General features: G+C 38.7%; 1 protein-coding gene across 5 annotated transcripts in view; it reads left to right on the plus strand.

Annotated features, from left to right (window-relative positions):
- Nucleotides 1–12283, plus strand: part of LOC120545789 (leucine-rich repeat transmembrane neuronal protein 4) — a 121719-nt gene that overhangs the window by 20324 nt on the left and 89112 nt on the right. The window lies entirely within an intron of this gene.

Raw genomic sequence — 12283 nt, forward strand, 5'->3', positions numbered from 1 at the left:
GTCCAAGGTTATGGTGTCAGATTGTTAATTGCTCAGAAAAAATCAACACAAACACTGGGAGGCTAGCCAAGGGCAAGTGAGCTATCTGTAATTCAGTGGGGAGGCTGAACTTCTAGATGCTACTGTCTTCAGTCGACAATTAGCCATGTAGGAGACTTCAAACATGCACTGTGCGTGAGAGAACATCTCTCTCATCCGCTAATCCTGTCTGTTTCACACTCCGGTTCCATGCCGCTGCTTTCTGCACCGCCGTTTGATCCATGCTTAATGAGGGTGCTAGATCAGCAATATAGCAATTACATTACCTGGAAAAGCAGCAAGACTTTTCTTTTCCTCCCAGTTTCCACAATGCAACCCAAGTGCATCATTAATGCTAAGCTTTCTGATGCACTGCCTCTGTTATTCGTGATACTTGTCGGTGAGACTGTACTTATCTTAAAATTTTACAATTTACATCTGATGTACTCCCTTTGTACCTTTTTTTTATTATTTGTTTTCCCTGGTGGCCTGTTCACATTCAAAGCTATTTTTTAAAGCTGTGCATGATTTGTTTCACACTGTTCTCTCTTTTTACTGCCTCTTACATGCTTCACTACCTACTTATACAAGTAATGCTGCTCTACACAGCTTGTTCTATTCAGCCCTCCATATTGATGACAATGACATATTGTGAATGACAAAAATAAGTGTCTATTTTATAAATTGGGTTATAATAAAATAAGTCCATATTACTGACTCGGAACAAATTCTGAAAGGCTAATATCAAATTAGAGCCCCCGAGTTGCTTGCCCCAGACTGAAAGGTGTTCAGCTGTCTTCACATTTTTTTTTCATATTATTTAATTGGAGACAACATTAGAAAATGTCCCTTAACTAGCATCTATCATACATTAATAATAAACTTCCCTTTCCACATTTGTGTCATCTGTATCTTAAAACAAGAAGGAATAAGGCAGGTTGTTGATTTAGAATCCTAACATATTACTTAAGAAAGTAATTTCTTCAGAGTGATTAAGCTTTATTTTTAAGAAAATAAAACTACAATAAACAAAATCCTTGATAAGGAGATTGTGTAACTATAAATACATCTCTTTTGATTTTAGTGTACTAATCAAGACTTTTTATTTATTTATTTTTACAGTTGGTTGTAGGTGTCTTGTTTGTAATATTAATTGCATGGCAGTTGTGTGGAAGGAAGGAAGGAAGGAAGGAAAGGAAGGTTGGAGATTAGTGTGGATCCAGCCCAATGAAGCACTAACTTTTCTTCAGTAACTACAGTATAGGACCATTTTCAGCCTTACTATCACCTTGCACATTAGTCACAAAATTCAAATTGTAAACCAGTAAGTATGAGGGAAGTTGGGTCAGTCATGGACCTGCATCTAAGTAGACAGCTAATTACCTGCAGCAACGCATCTCTTAAGGCCTAAAGAGATATAACATGAAGAAGTAAAAGGTGACTAAGACATCCCTATGATAGGCTCTTTTTCAATCACGTTTTTTTAATATTTTAATAACACTTTTGAACGAAGCACTTCTGCTGAAGTTGTGCAGACTTGTTCACTTACCAGAAAATGATGTGCCATTTAATGAATTAACAATGAGTCAAGTATGAGTCAAGTATAATTAATTAGCCTGTCATCCTTGCATAACTCTGCTGTCAAAGGAAAATATTTCAGCTTTCCAAAGTCAATTTTATATTTCTGTTTAATAGGTTTCTTGGGACCTTCTGTCAAGACACTTACTTAGAATTAAAGACTGCATCTTTCAAGGAACTAAACTCTCAATCCATTACTTCTAGGAAGAGTTGTTATCCAATTTTATAGCTCGTCCTTATTAACCAAGTAGTGTAATTAAGAGAAATGCGCTCTAAAAAGAGGGTAGAGGCCTCGTCTTTGCAGTTCTCTGTGGGTGGACAGAGTATTAAAAGACCACAGATCTTTGTGTGAATAGGGTGTCTGTTATCTGGTCTGCTTTTTTAATCTGTTCCTAACTAAAGAACAAAGTACATTATCCTTTCACTGACATGCATGTCTCTTGCAATAGTACTTTCATATCTATGAAAGAAGTCACATATAGAATAAAGAAAAATGGCAGAATTGTATTACTCCCTAACCCAAAATCATCTCAGGAACCCTTGTAGGGGTCACCACTGCAGAGTGTCCTTGGTACACCCCCTCAGCTGTTTCCACTTAACTGATTACACCTCTTCACAGCACTGTGTGGGCATGTACACACTGTGCATGACTGACGTCTCCCTGGATCTTCTGTTGTATTTCTTGCACCTGTTATGATGTGAAAATATCCATCTTTATCAGTTCTATTAATGGACTTTAATGCAACTGTACCTATATACTCGAGGTCCCCAGCCTTGTATACAATGAACTGCCCTGAAAAAGGGATGTGATGTTACTGGTCAGATGAGTATTCACGACAGCAACGATGCAGCCGGGTAGTGACTACCAGAGATGTTCACAAGTCATTTTTTGGAAGTCAAAGTCGATTCTCAAGTCTTTGAGCGGCAAGGTCAAGTCTTTTACAACAAGTCCTAGTCAAGTCTCTGGCCATCTGATCTGTCCCTAACTGTTAAATCTTATGAATTCAAAGCATGTCCTGTAGCTACCATCCATACAGTAGGCCTACAGTATCAAAGTTCAGGATCAGTTGTAGGATAACTTTATGGGGTCTACTGCAATGCAATCTGAAGAAACATAAATTAAGAACTCTGTTTCAATTTCATAACTGTATTTTTCAACATTTTGCTATCTGCACCAAATAATACATGTTTGTCTGTGTTACTAACTGGCTGTGAAGCCCATCCTCATCATGCATTACATTTTTCAGTGTTCAAAGTTTAAGGGAAACATCTAAATTGAAAGTTAATATATCAACCACTGTGCAAACATGTGAGATCTGATACTTTCTGTAATGCTATTTAACAACAACCTAGTGAAATATTAACCTAAGTCTGTCACATCATATGGATACAACTATAAAGAATTTGCCCGTTTCCAGCATTAGCACAACACTTTGCGATGGTTAGCTTGTTACCTGTGTCGATATATGCTAAATTGAACGTCTCTTTCACAATAGCAAGTGACTGACCTATCTGGGTGTGTTTTGAGATGCCTGATGAAGTTCGACGTTGTTGATCCGGCATCATTTATCTTGGTGCCACATACCTTGCATGTAGCTTTTCGCTTACTGCCACTGTTTACGAAGTTATTGAAAGCAAAACTAATGACAAAAGGCACAACTCCGGGAGGACTTGGTGTCGCCATCGTCACTGCATTTTTTCATATACGACATGCAGGAATAGCGCATGTGTTACGTTGCACATTATGGCAAAGGGCAGGGGACATGCAGCTCTTCATACATTTCCCCAACATATATGCGGCAATAAAAGAAAATAGAAATACATGAATTAATTTAGATTTAAAAAGCAATAATTGCATGAAAACAGTTGCTGACGAGTCACGAAGTCCGAGCCAAGTCTAAAGTCTTTTAGTTCGCAAGTCAAGAAATCAGCTGTTTGTGCGACTTAAGTGTGACTCGGGTCAGAGTCTCAGACTCGAGTCCCCATCTCTGGTGACTACAAACTGACCACAGTAGTGTGATATTATACAAAAAAAAGAACTTTAGAATAATGAGTCGGTGCATTTTGAAAACACAGTGCATCAGTGTTTCTTTGTTCATTCAGCTTTGTGGTCATGCTATTAGCCTTAAGTATTTTTCTGTGTATGTACATTGAGAGCAACAAAAAGCCAGAATCAAATTCCTTGTATGTGTTCACACTTACTTGGCCATTAAAGAGCCCCTGTGGTACGCCATATCAGCGTCTTATTTGTACTCTTGGTCTACTAGAAGAGGTTTACATGCTTTGATGTTCAAAAAGCATCCGATTGGTCACCTGGCCCACTGTTTTGATTGATCAACACCCTAAAAGATGGAGAAAATGCCCCCCCCAAAGAAAATAATGGGGGCTCTTCAAAGCTGATTCTGTTTCTGTGATGAGTGAGGATGAAACCCTTGGCTTAACTGTACATTTTTTCAAATTCAGCTTTTTCTAATAGATGAAAATGTCAACTTCTTTGCCAAACTTTTAATAATTCATTGTATTAAAACACATTAATTATTAAGACATTAAGACCTTGAGATGTATGTGTGTATGTGTCTTTATTGGTACTGACAGCATTTAAGTCACCATGTTCAGCAGATTCAACAGGCGGAAAAGATAGACTGGCTCGGGGTTGAAGAAGAGTAAGACAGGTAGGCAAGTGAACCTGGTAGAAAAGCACGTTCAACAGGATGGAGCAGTCGACAGGCGGACAGGAGAAGCGGTTAGAAAGCCAGATAAATCAGGCAGTCATCCAGACTCGACAGCTAGATTGGCAGGCGTCCGTCCACAAAGACACACAGGCCTTTGTCCACGGACAGCTGTCCATCCTCTTATCGGTGATGGCTCAAAGCTTTTTTTGAAGTAAGATAATAAGTCCGAAGCAAGGCCCAGCAGATTGGTATGTTTTTCTCAACTGTCATATTAAAATGGCTATGCACTGACGATGGTGTGTGTTTTCATAGACTTAAAGGGCACTTTTGATCAAAATTGTGTCAAACTTGTTTGGTCATTATGCCCCAAAACACAATTGCATTTACTGTCAATAACCTTAAAGAACATACTCTACAGGCCCAGATAACCGTACATGGTTCCCTCTCAGTACTGGCAACATGCAAGTTATTATTTTCCTTAAGTTCATTGTAGTGCTGAAACAATTAGTTGGTTAATGGAGTCGATAGACAGAAAATGAATCAACAACAATTATTATTAATGTAATTGGAGTTAAGATAGACTATTATTGTTAAAATCATTTGCCAATAAAAATTACTTTTTATAATGAAAAAATAACTAGTTGTTGCCTTCCCATGTACACAGCACAAAATAACCTTGTTTGCGATGATGGCGTGATTCTTAATCAAGGATAAATGATCACAGTTCCAACGCTTTAAAAGCTGCAGTTAAAGTCTTTGTGTGGAAATCTATAAATGTTGTGTTTATGCTTGTTGTAGGTTTTGTTGGTGATGGTCAAATTTTATTTTTATAGTTCATTACATTTACATCACATTTTTTTTATTATGGAGCAGCTGCAGAATGACAGGAAAGGGAGTAAAGAGAAAAGGCTGATTACATGCAGCAAAGGGCCCCGGGTTGGATTCAAACCCGGGCCGCTGCCATGGACTCAGCCTACATGTGTTTGTTCCGTGCGCTTTTGTTGGGATTTTCCGTGGTTTCATGAATTCAAATTAACACACACAATTAAGCTCTTTCAGTTGAATATCCCATTCAAACAAATTAGGTTACATGAATTATTAAAATCAAACAGCCTTTCCTCACCCAAACAAAACGACCATATAGGTTGATCGTGCAAGCAGCTCTGACAACGACCGACAATTGCGTTTCTTGTTAGGTGGCGTACTCTCGTGGCTGGTCATTATCGCAAGAGCAAACGTAGGGAGCGAGGTGACAAAGTAAGAGGCCCAAATTCCATGTTCCAATTCCAAGACAGGTTGGGGTTGTGTACGGGTACAACAACTATAGGCAAGGCAGCTTTATTTATATAGCACATTTCAGCAACAGGGCAATTCAAAGTGCTTTACATAAAACATGAAAGAGCAGTCATAAAACAATTAAAAACATTCAGAGTCAAGAATAAAATGTACAGTGCAGTATAAGAATTTAAAGAACTGACAGAAACATGAAAGAGCAGTTACAAAACTATTAAAAACAATTAAAAAAAACACTAAAAGACAATAATCACTGTTATAGGTACTGTTAGGCCTAGTTAGGTACTGTTAGGCACTATTAGGCACTGTTCAGTACTGCTAGGTACTGTTAGGCCCTGCTATGCTCTGTTAGGCACTGTTAGGCAATGCTAGGTACTTTTAGGCACTGCTAGGCACTGTTAGGCACTGGTAGGCACTGTTAGGCAATGCTAGGTACTTTTAGGCACTGCTAGGCACTGTTAGGCACTGGTAGGCACTGTTAGGCAATGCTAGGTGCGGTTAGGCACTGTTAGGCACTGGTAGGTGCTGTTAGGTACTGTTAGGCACTGCTAGGTACTTTTAGGCACTGCTAGGCACTGTTAGGTAGAAAACAATTAATTAAAAACCCGGAAACAGTTTCTCATCCCGTTTCTTATAGTCCAGATGACTATTTTATTTTGTTAATAGTCCAAACGACTATTTAATAGTCCAGACGACTATTTCTCAGTCCAGACCAATATGACAGACATCTCAAACAATCCGGTCCATATTTCTGACACATCTCACCCACAATGGGTCCAGATGCTTCACACAATCGCGATGTTTCGTTTCCCATGATGACAGAAGCTTTTATTTTTCAATGTAGTCATCACCACAAAGCTAGGTTATTTCTTCAGCAAACCTTCGTAAAAACCCGGTACAGCCCTGCAGACAAAAATCTCTCAATAGTCAAGAACTCGCTTAGGGTGTCACAGACTATTTACTTATTTTATTTCTTCTGCAGTCTGTCTCTAAATAGTCAAGAGCTTCTTTAAAGTGTCACAGACTATTTCTTTTTCTTAATTTAATAGTTTCTCAGACTATTTCTGTTCAATTGTAATTGTTTTGGTCTTCAGACCCTTTTGTTACTTATCAAACTAACTTTGTTGACAGTCCACAGCCTGTCTTTTCTGTAATCTATTGTCACACCCGTATCAAAGAAATAATCAGAAATATGTCCGTGTCTGCTAGAGGATGTCACTCATAATCAGTTATATATTTTCCTTATCCAATGACCCCAAAAATATCAGATGCTTCACACGGTCGGGATGTTTCGTTTCCCATGATGACTTTCACTCAGGAGACCGAGGTCTGTGTTGAGTGGGAAACCGAAAATAAAATGTAATTTTGAAATTCAGAGTTTTACCTATTACTTTTAAGCACCTTAGTGTGTGACACAATGACATACGTGATGTCACGTTATGTCCTGATTTTAGTAGTTTTATGTGTCTCATTTTAAGCCAATGCCTGATGTTTTACTTACCCTAAGGACTTCTGTTGCTTTAACTTATCTAGTTCAAACATGTTTACGACATGTTTCAAACTGCGGCCGTTACGTTAAATAGAACCGTCACATGAGTATGGTCACATGATTAAATCCTGCCTCGATGTGGCAGTAAATAGAACGGTCATATGTGTCATTTTCGAGTCTTTGGAACTCGGCCTATAATGTTGTATGAGGATCTGTTGAATCAAAGAGTACACTTTGTAAGGGTGCCACTCAAGTTACACCAGTCCAACAAGGCTCGTATCACAGGCGCGAAAGCAATCAGACATCACATTTCCGATACTGCTGTGATGTGCTGCCAGCTCTTTTATGTTGTGTATATGAAGAACTCACATGAAGGGGTGTGGGTGAGTGACGTATATTGATGTTGAAAATCTAATGAAGTTTCCCATGCCTTTTCAAGTTTGATTCTTCTCCAGCGTGTAGGTGTCGGAGCAGGCTTGCTGCATGTGCAGCATCCACTCATGCCTGCACACAAGATAACCTTCATCTCTCCAGCTAGGCTATTCTCGGAGGTTTCATTCTGTTGTGTCTCTTATTCCTCTTTGAGCCCTTTTTTTCCTCTGCTGTGTCAAGCACATATTATTTTTAGTTAATTACCTGTCTCTGTCAACCTCCAGCATCCCACTCTGTGCCCTCGCTGCATTAGCCTGGATTCAGGTTGTCTTCGGATGCAGGGAAATATACAGCTCTAATGATTGATGACTTCTATTCTCCCACGGCTTTCACTTTAGTATTCCAGCCTCACATGTCCAAGCTGTGAAGAACATAATATAAACACTCGTTCTCAGAATAAGTCCCAAGCCATTGTCTACTGTTCAGAAAGACATCCCAAGACATATTTGAAAAGAGACGGACAAGAGGGAGACTACAGTATCATAGCTTTCCAGTACACATACTGAAGCAATATCTGTCCTACAATATAACACGCTCCATGTAACAAATGTCATACATTTGGAGGCCATTTCACGGCAAAATATAATGGTCCCTCTTATCGATTGAATTAGCAAGGTAATAAAAGCTCTGTATTGACAAAATTGACAATGGATACGTTGGGAATTGATTGTGCTATAAAGCTAGTCAGGCTACTTAGGGACCATGAGCCCTCTCTGTATTCATCGACTGTCTCTTGAAATGTGACGAAAGATCACCGATAATGATGATCATAAAATGAAATGAGGACGAGTACAAAACCCACCTGAGCCCTGTCTGTTATGAATCACGACATGTTGCTTTACAAAATATTTGAACGTCTTTAAAAAAAAATAATAATAATACAGTAATAACATTAATTTGGGAAGACCACATTTACAAAATTGCAAATTGTTGTCACAGTCAGGATTTGACTGTTTCTAATGCTCTATGGACAATGACACATAGTGTCAAACCAGCCTTCCATCTGCTGGGGGGCGTAAACATTATTTTGCCCTCTTAGATCAGGCATCCTAAAAATGTTAAATATTACATCATCCAATAGAGTGGAGCCAAGCTCAATTTCTACACTGGGACAGGCTGTGTAATTCCAGTTCTAGCCTCCAAAAAGAGCATTTAATTGCAGCTACATGGCAACATCTAGAATATTCACATACATTGGCAGTTTTGCCCAGATCCCCATACCAACCCAAGTTTGCCGTTTGCATTGAGGGTAATGTTGGCGCCAGGTTTTGACATGGAGGAAGAAGGAATGGAATTAAAAAAAAGAGAGATCTTTGGTTTGCCTGCATCAATTCTGACCCCCCCTTTTTTGTTTTTTTTAAATTGGGCCCCTGGGCAGATGCACTGGTTTGGGGATACAGCCTTGGGTAAAACAGTTATTTGGTAATGCTGCAGTACATTTTAAAACTTACTTCTCTGTAATCATGTATTTTTTGCAGTAGTCATAAGTGAATCATGGAACATCTGAGAGGGTCAGTCAGTTTACTCCTATTCTGTAGAAACAGTCACATTCCAAGATTAATATTCAACTCCATGTTCCCTCCCAACTACCTCATAATCACTTATAAAGTGAAAGACTGGTGTGCTCTACGAGCTCTAAAACGGCAAATATTCTTTGTGCGACAAAATTGATATCCTCGGACTGATCATTATTATGCATTTGAAAAAGAAAAGAATTGTTTGCAACAGACTTCTCCCATGCTGTCCAACTGTTGCACAACTTATCCAACTCCTCCATTACTGTTTGACCTTCTCAAATACGAAAAATCTGTTTTATATAATTGGGATTAGAATATTTGTTTTGGTTTTGGACTGTTGGTCGGTAAAAATGATAATGACTAATGAATATAATCGTAAGTTAGTGTATCTTAACTCTTATTGCAACCAATTTTGCATATTCCATCCCGCGTCTGTTCTTCTTCGACCGGTCTCTAATTCATCTAATGGGTCAGTAGGTGAACCCATCAAGAGACTGCCTTTTTCATCTGCAATGTGTCTTATATTTCATTCATTCATCTTACCTGAGTGCAGCCTTTGAGATACGATGCTGACTGCTATTGTGCCACTGATTATAACCATTAACTAGCAGTCTGTCTGCGAATGGATGGGGTCACTGCCCTCAGCATTAAAACATGCACCAGGGAGTATGATTTACTGGGTGCTCTCGCCAAGTGGGAGGATGTGCTCTTTGTGACGTGAACATTTGAAATGGGCCGTATTCCAAAGTGCATCTCAATCAATGCAAATAGAAAATTGTAATCACCTCAGCCACTCTCCTTTAACTCTATTCTGATTAATTGAATTGTTCACTTGTGCATGTCTGATTTGACAATGCAGCTTATCTACGATGATATAACCAAGCCCGTACATGTCTCAAGAAAGTTTCCAACCTTGACCAGTGTGCCATCTTTAGAGCGGAGAAGCATTAATTAAGTAGTTGTGTACTTGACCAATGATAATGAAATTCTGCATTCCTACATTTTTATAAAGAGATGGACTGCCCTCAACTCAAACAGTTAAGTAGATTTTTTTTTTGTCACTCTTTTTAATCAAGGCAGGTGGAGTTTTTTTTATTTATTTTTTTATCAAATTGTCTCATAAGGGCCGGTGCAGGGCAGTAATCAACATCTGGCTAACCAGATTTGGGTTAAGAAATTATATAACCGCTACAGTTGATGATGGTAGAGTAAGCTGCACAGTGTGCATAGGTGCTCAGCTAAGATTAAAGTGGTGGCTGTCAATCTTCTTCCTTTCAACCGTGAATTAAATCACTTGGAGAAAAAAAAAAAAGGATAAAAATAGAGCAATTCAGGCAATTGTGACGAATACAGGACCGGTACAATAACACATACTCCCAGGGTACTGAGGACCATTATCCATGTCTCAGACTGTTTTCAGGAGGAACAATTTACGCTGTCACCTAAATTTATCAAGTCAGCTGCAAAAGAAAGTGTGGTAAAGAAAGGACACCACAAAGCAATGGGAAAATACAAGTTGAGCCAAAAGATAGGAGTTAGACAAAAGAAGAGAGAAGAGAAAACTGGGTAGGTGACCTGGAGTGATGTGGGATTTGAGGACAGAGAGAAATTGATAGTTGGAGTTGGGGAGAGCACACGCACAGTCACTCTCTCAGCTCTCTCTGACCTGAGAGGCACAGCCTGTTTGATTTAGTGCCAATCAGAGTTTTTAATGTCTGTGCAGCGCATCATAATTTATTAGGATTATCATAAACTTGTGCTGGGAGAAGGAGAGGGGGCACTTTTGCCTCCCTCTCAGAATGAATTACTTGCTGCAAGCTGGAGTGTCAATCAGGCCTGAAATGGCGACACCAGCTTTTTTTTCGCACTTTGTTTTTTTTCTCCAACCTTTCCATGCCGCCCATCAAAGCCAGGACCCACAATAAATATTTATCCCATCATATTCCAACCTAGATGGGCCAGGCTAGGTGAAGGAGAGCTAAAGGCAGGTTTGAATTACATTCTGGACTGGAGTGTCACTGCGAGAGTGGGTCATTTTTAGAGGGAATTATTTTCTTTGGCTTTATTAGTACAACAAAAAACTATATAGGCAATTCAAATATTCCTCCTCTAATAATTATATATATATATATATATATATATATATATATATATATATATATATATATATATATATATATAATAAAAAAGAAACTTACAAGCTCACTGAAGAAAAAGTAATATATTAAAGATCAATTTGAAATGGTTTCTGCTCCCTTCTGTGACAGTTGAGCTCCCAGCTTAACTTGACCACTTGGTAAATGGGACACTTGTCTCTTTGACTGTATTTGTTGAGATGGAAACAAAAGACGCTCATCTCACATCATCTGCTAAGCCTTTTCATCCCATTTTGATCACAGTGAAGAAGCAAAGTACCGCCGAAAACATCGCCTTGAATATGGTGACGAAGCATTATCGTATCCGTGCAAGACTAAGCACTCATACGATATACTATACTATACTCTTTGACATGATGGACTGATGTTGAATTAATTTACTCAGGGCAACACATAGCTGAGTGGCAAGACAAGAAACCATGAGTCATTTGTTGAAGCAGCAGTTACGTTAAAAAGTTTATAGTGGCAGCGCCCTCTAGTGGTTATAGTAATTATGACGGCAGCAAAGCAGGAAGTAAGGTGAGGTGAAGTACAAGAGCACCAAATTCCGCGTAAGGCTGTAGGTTGCGGTGGTACAGTAGATGGGTTAAACCAACAGGATTTCTACCCATGAGACCAGGGTTCGTGTCCCAAAACACTTTTAAAAATAAAAGTAAATGGTGAGATTTTATTTTACAGAACAAATGGAACTACGTTACATTCTGCATTGTGTGCGTAACCGGAAGTTAAGTATTGTAACAGATGTATTACTTTAACCCAAACCACAATCTAACCCTAACTAATCTAACTTTCTAAATCTAACTAATAGTGTTGCCTGAACCTATTATTATTATTATTATTATTATTATTATTATTATTATGTATTGGATGCTTGTATACCTCACTTGGCACTTTTGTTTGCATTCATTCTATTAGCATGATACTAGCACTTGTTATATAGGACTTTAGACCTTGCTAAATTCCTGTCTAGTCCACTGGTTCATCCAGTTGGATATTTTTGCATGCTTTTAACCCCGTTAGATGTGTTTGTATGTCCTTAATGGACATATAAACCTGTACTTTCTCTCCCTTATTGGCTTCATCCTTTTGGTTGCTTGCATGTTTTACATGGCACTTATGTTTGCATTT

This window comes from Perca fluviatilis, chromosome 17 (assembly GCF_010015445.1).
Source record: "Perca fluviatilis chromosome 17, GENO_Pfluv_1.0, whole genome shotgun sequence".
NCBI classification, from domain to species: domain Eukaryota; kingdom Metazoa; phylum Chordata; class Actinopteri; order Perciformes; family Percidae; genus Perca; species Perca fluviatilis.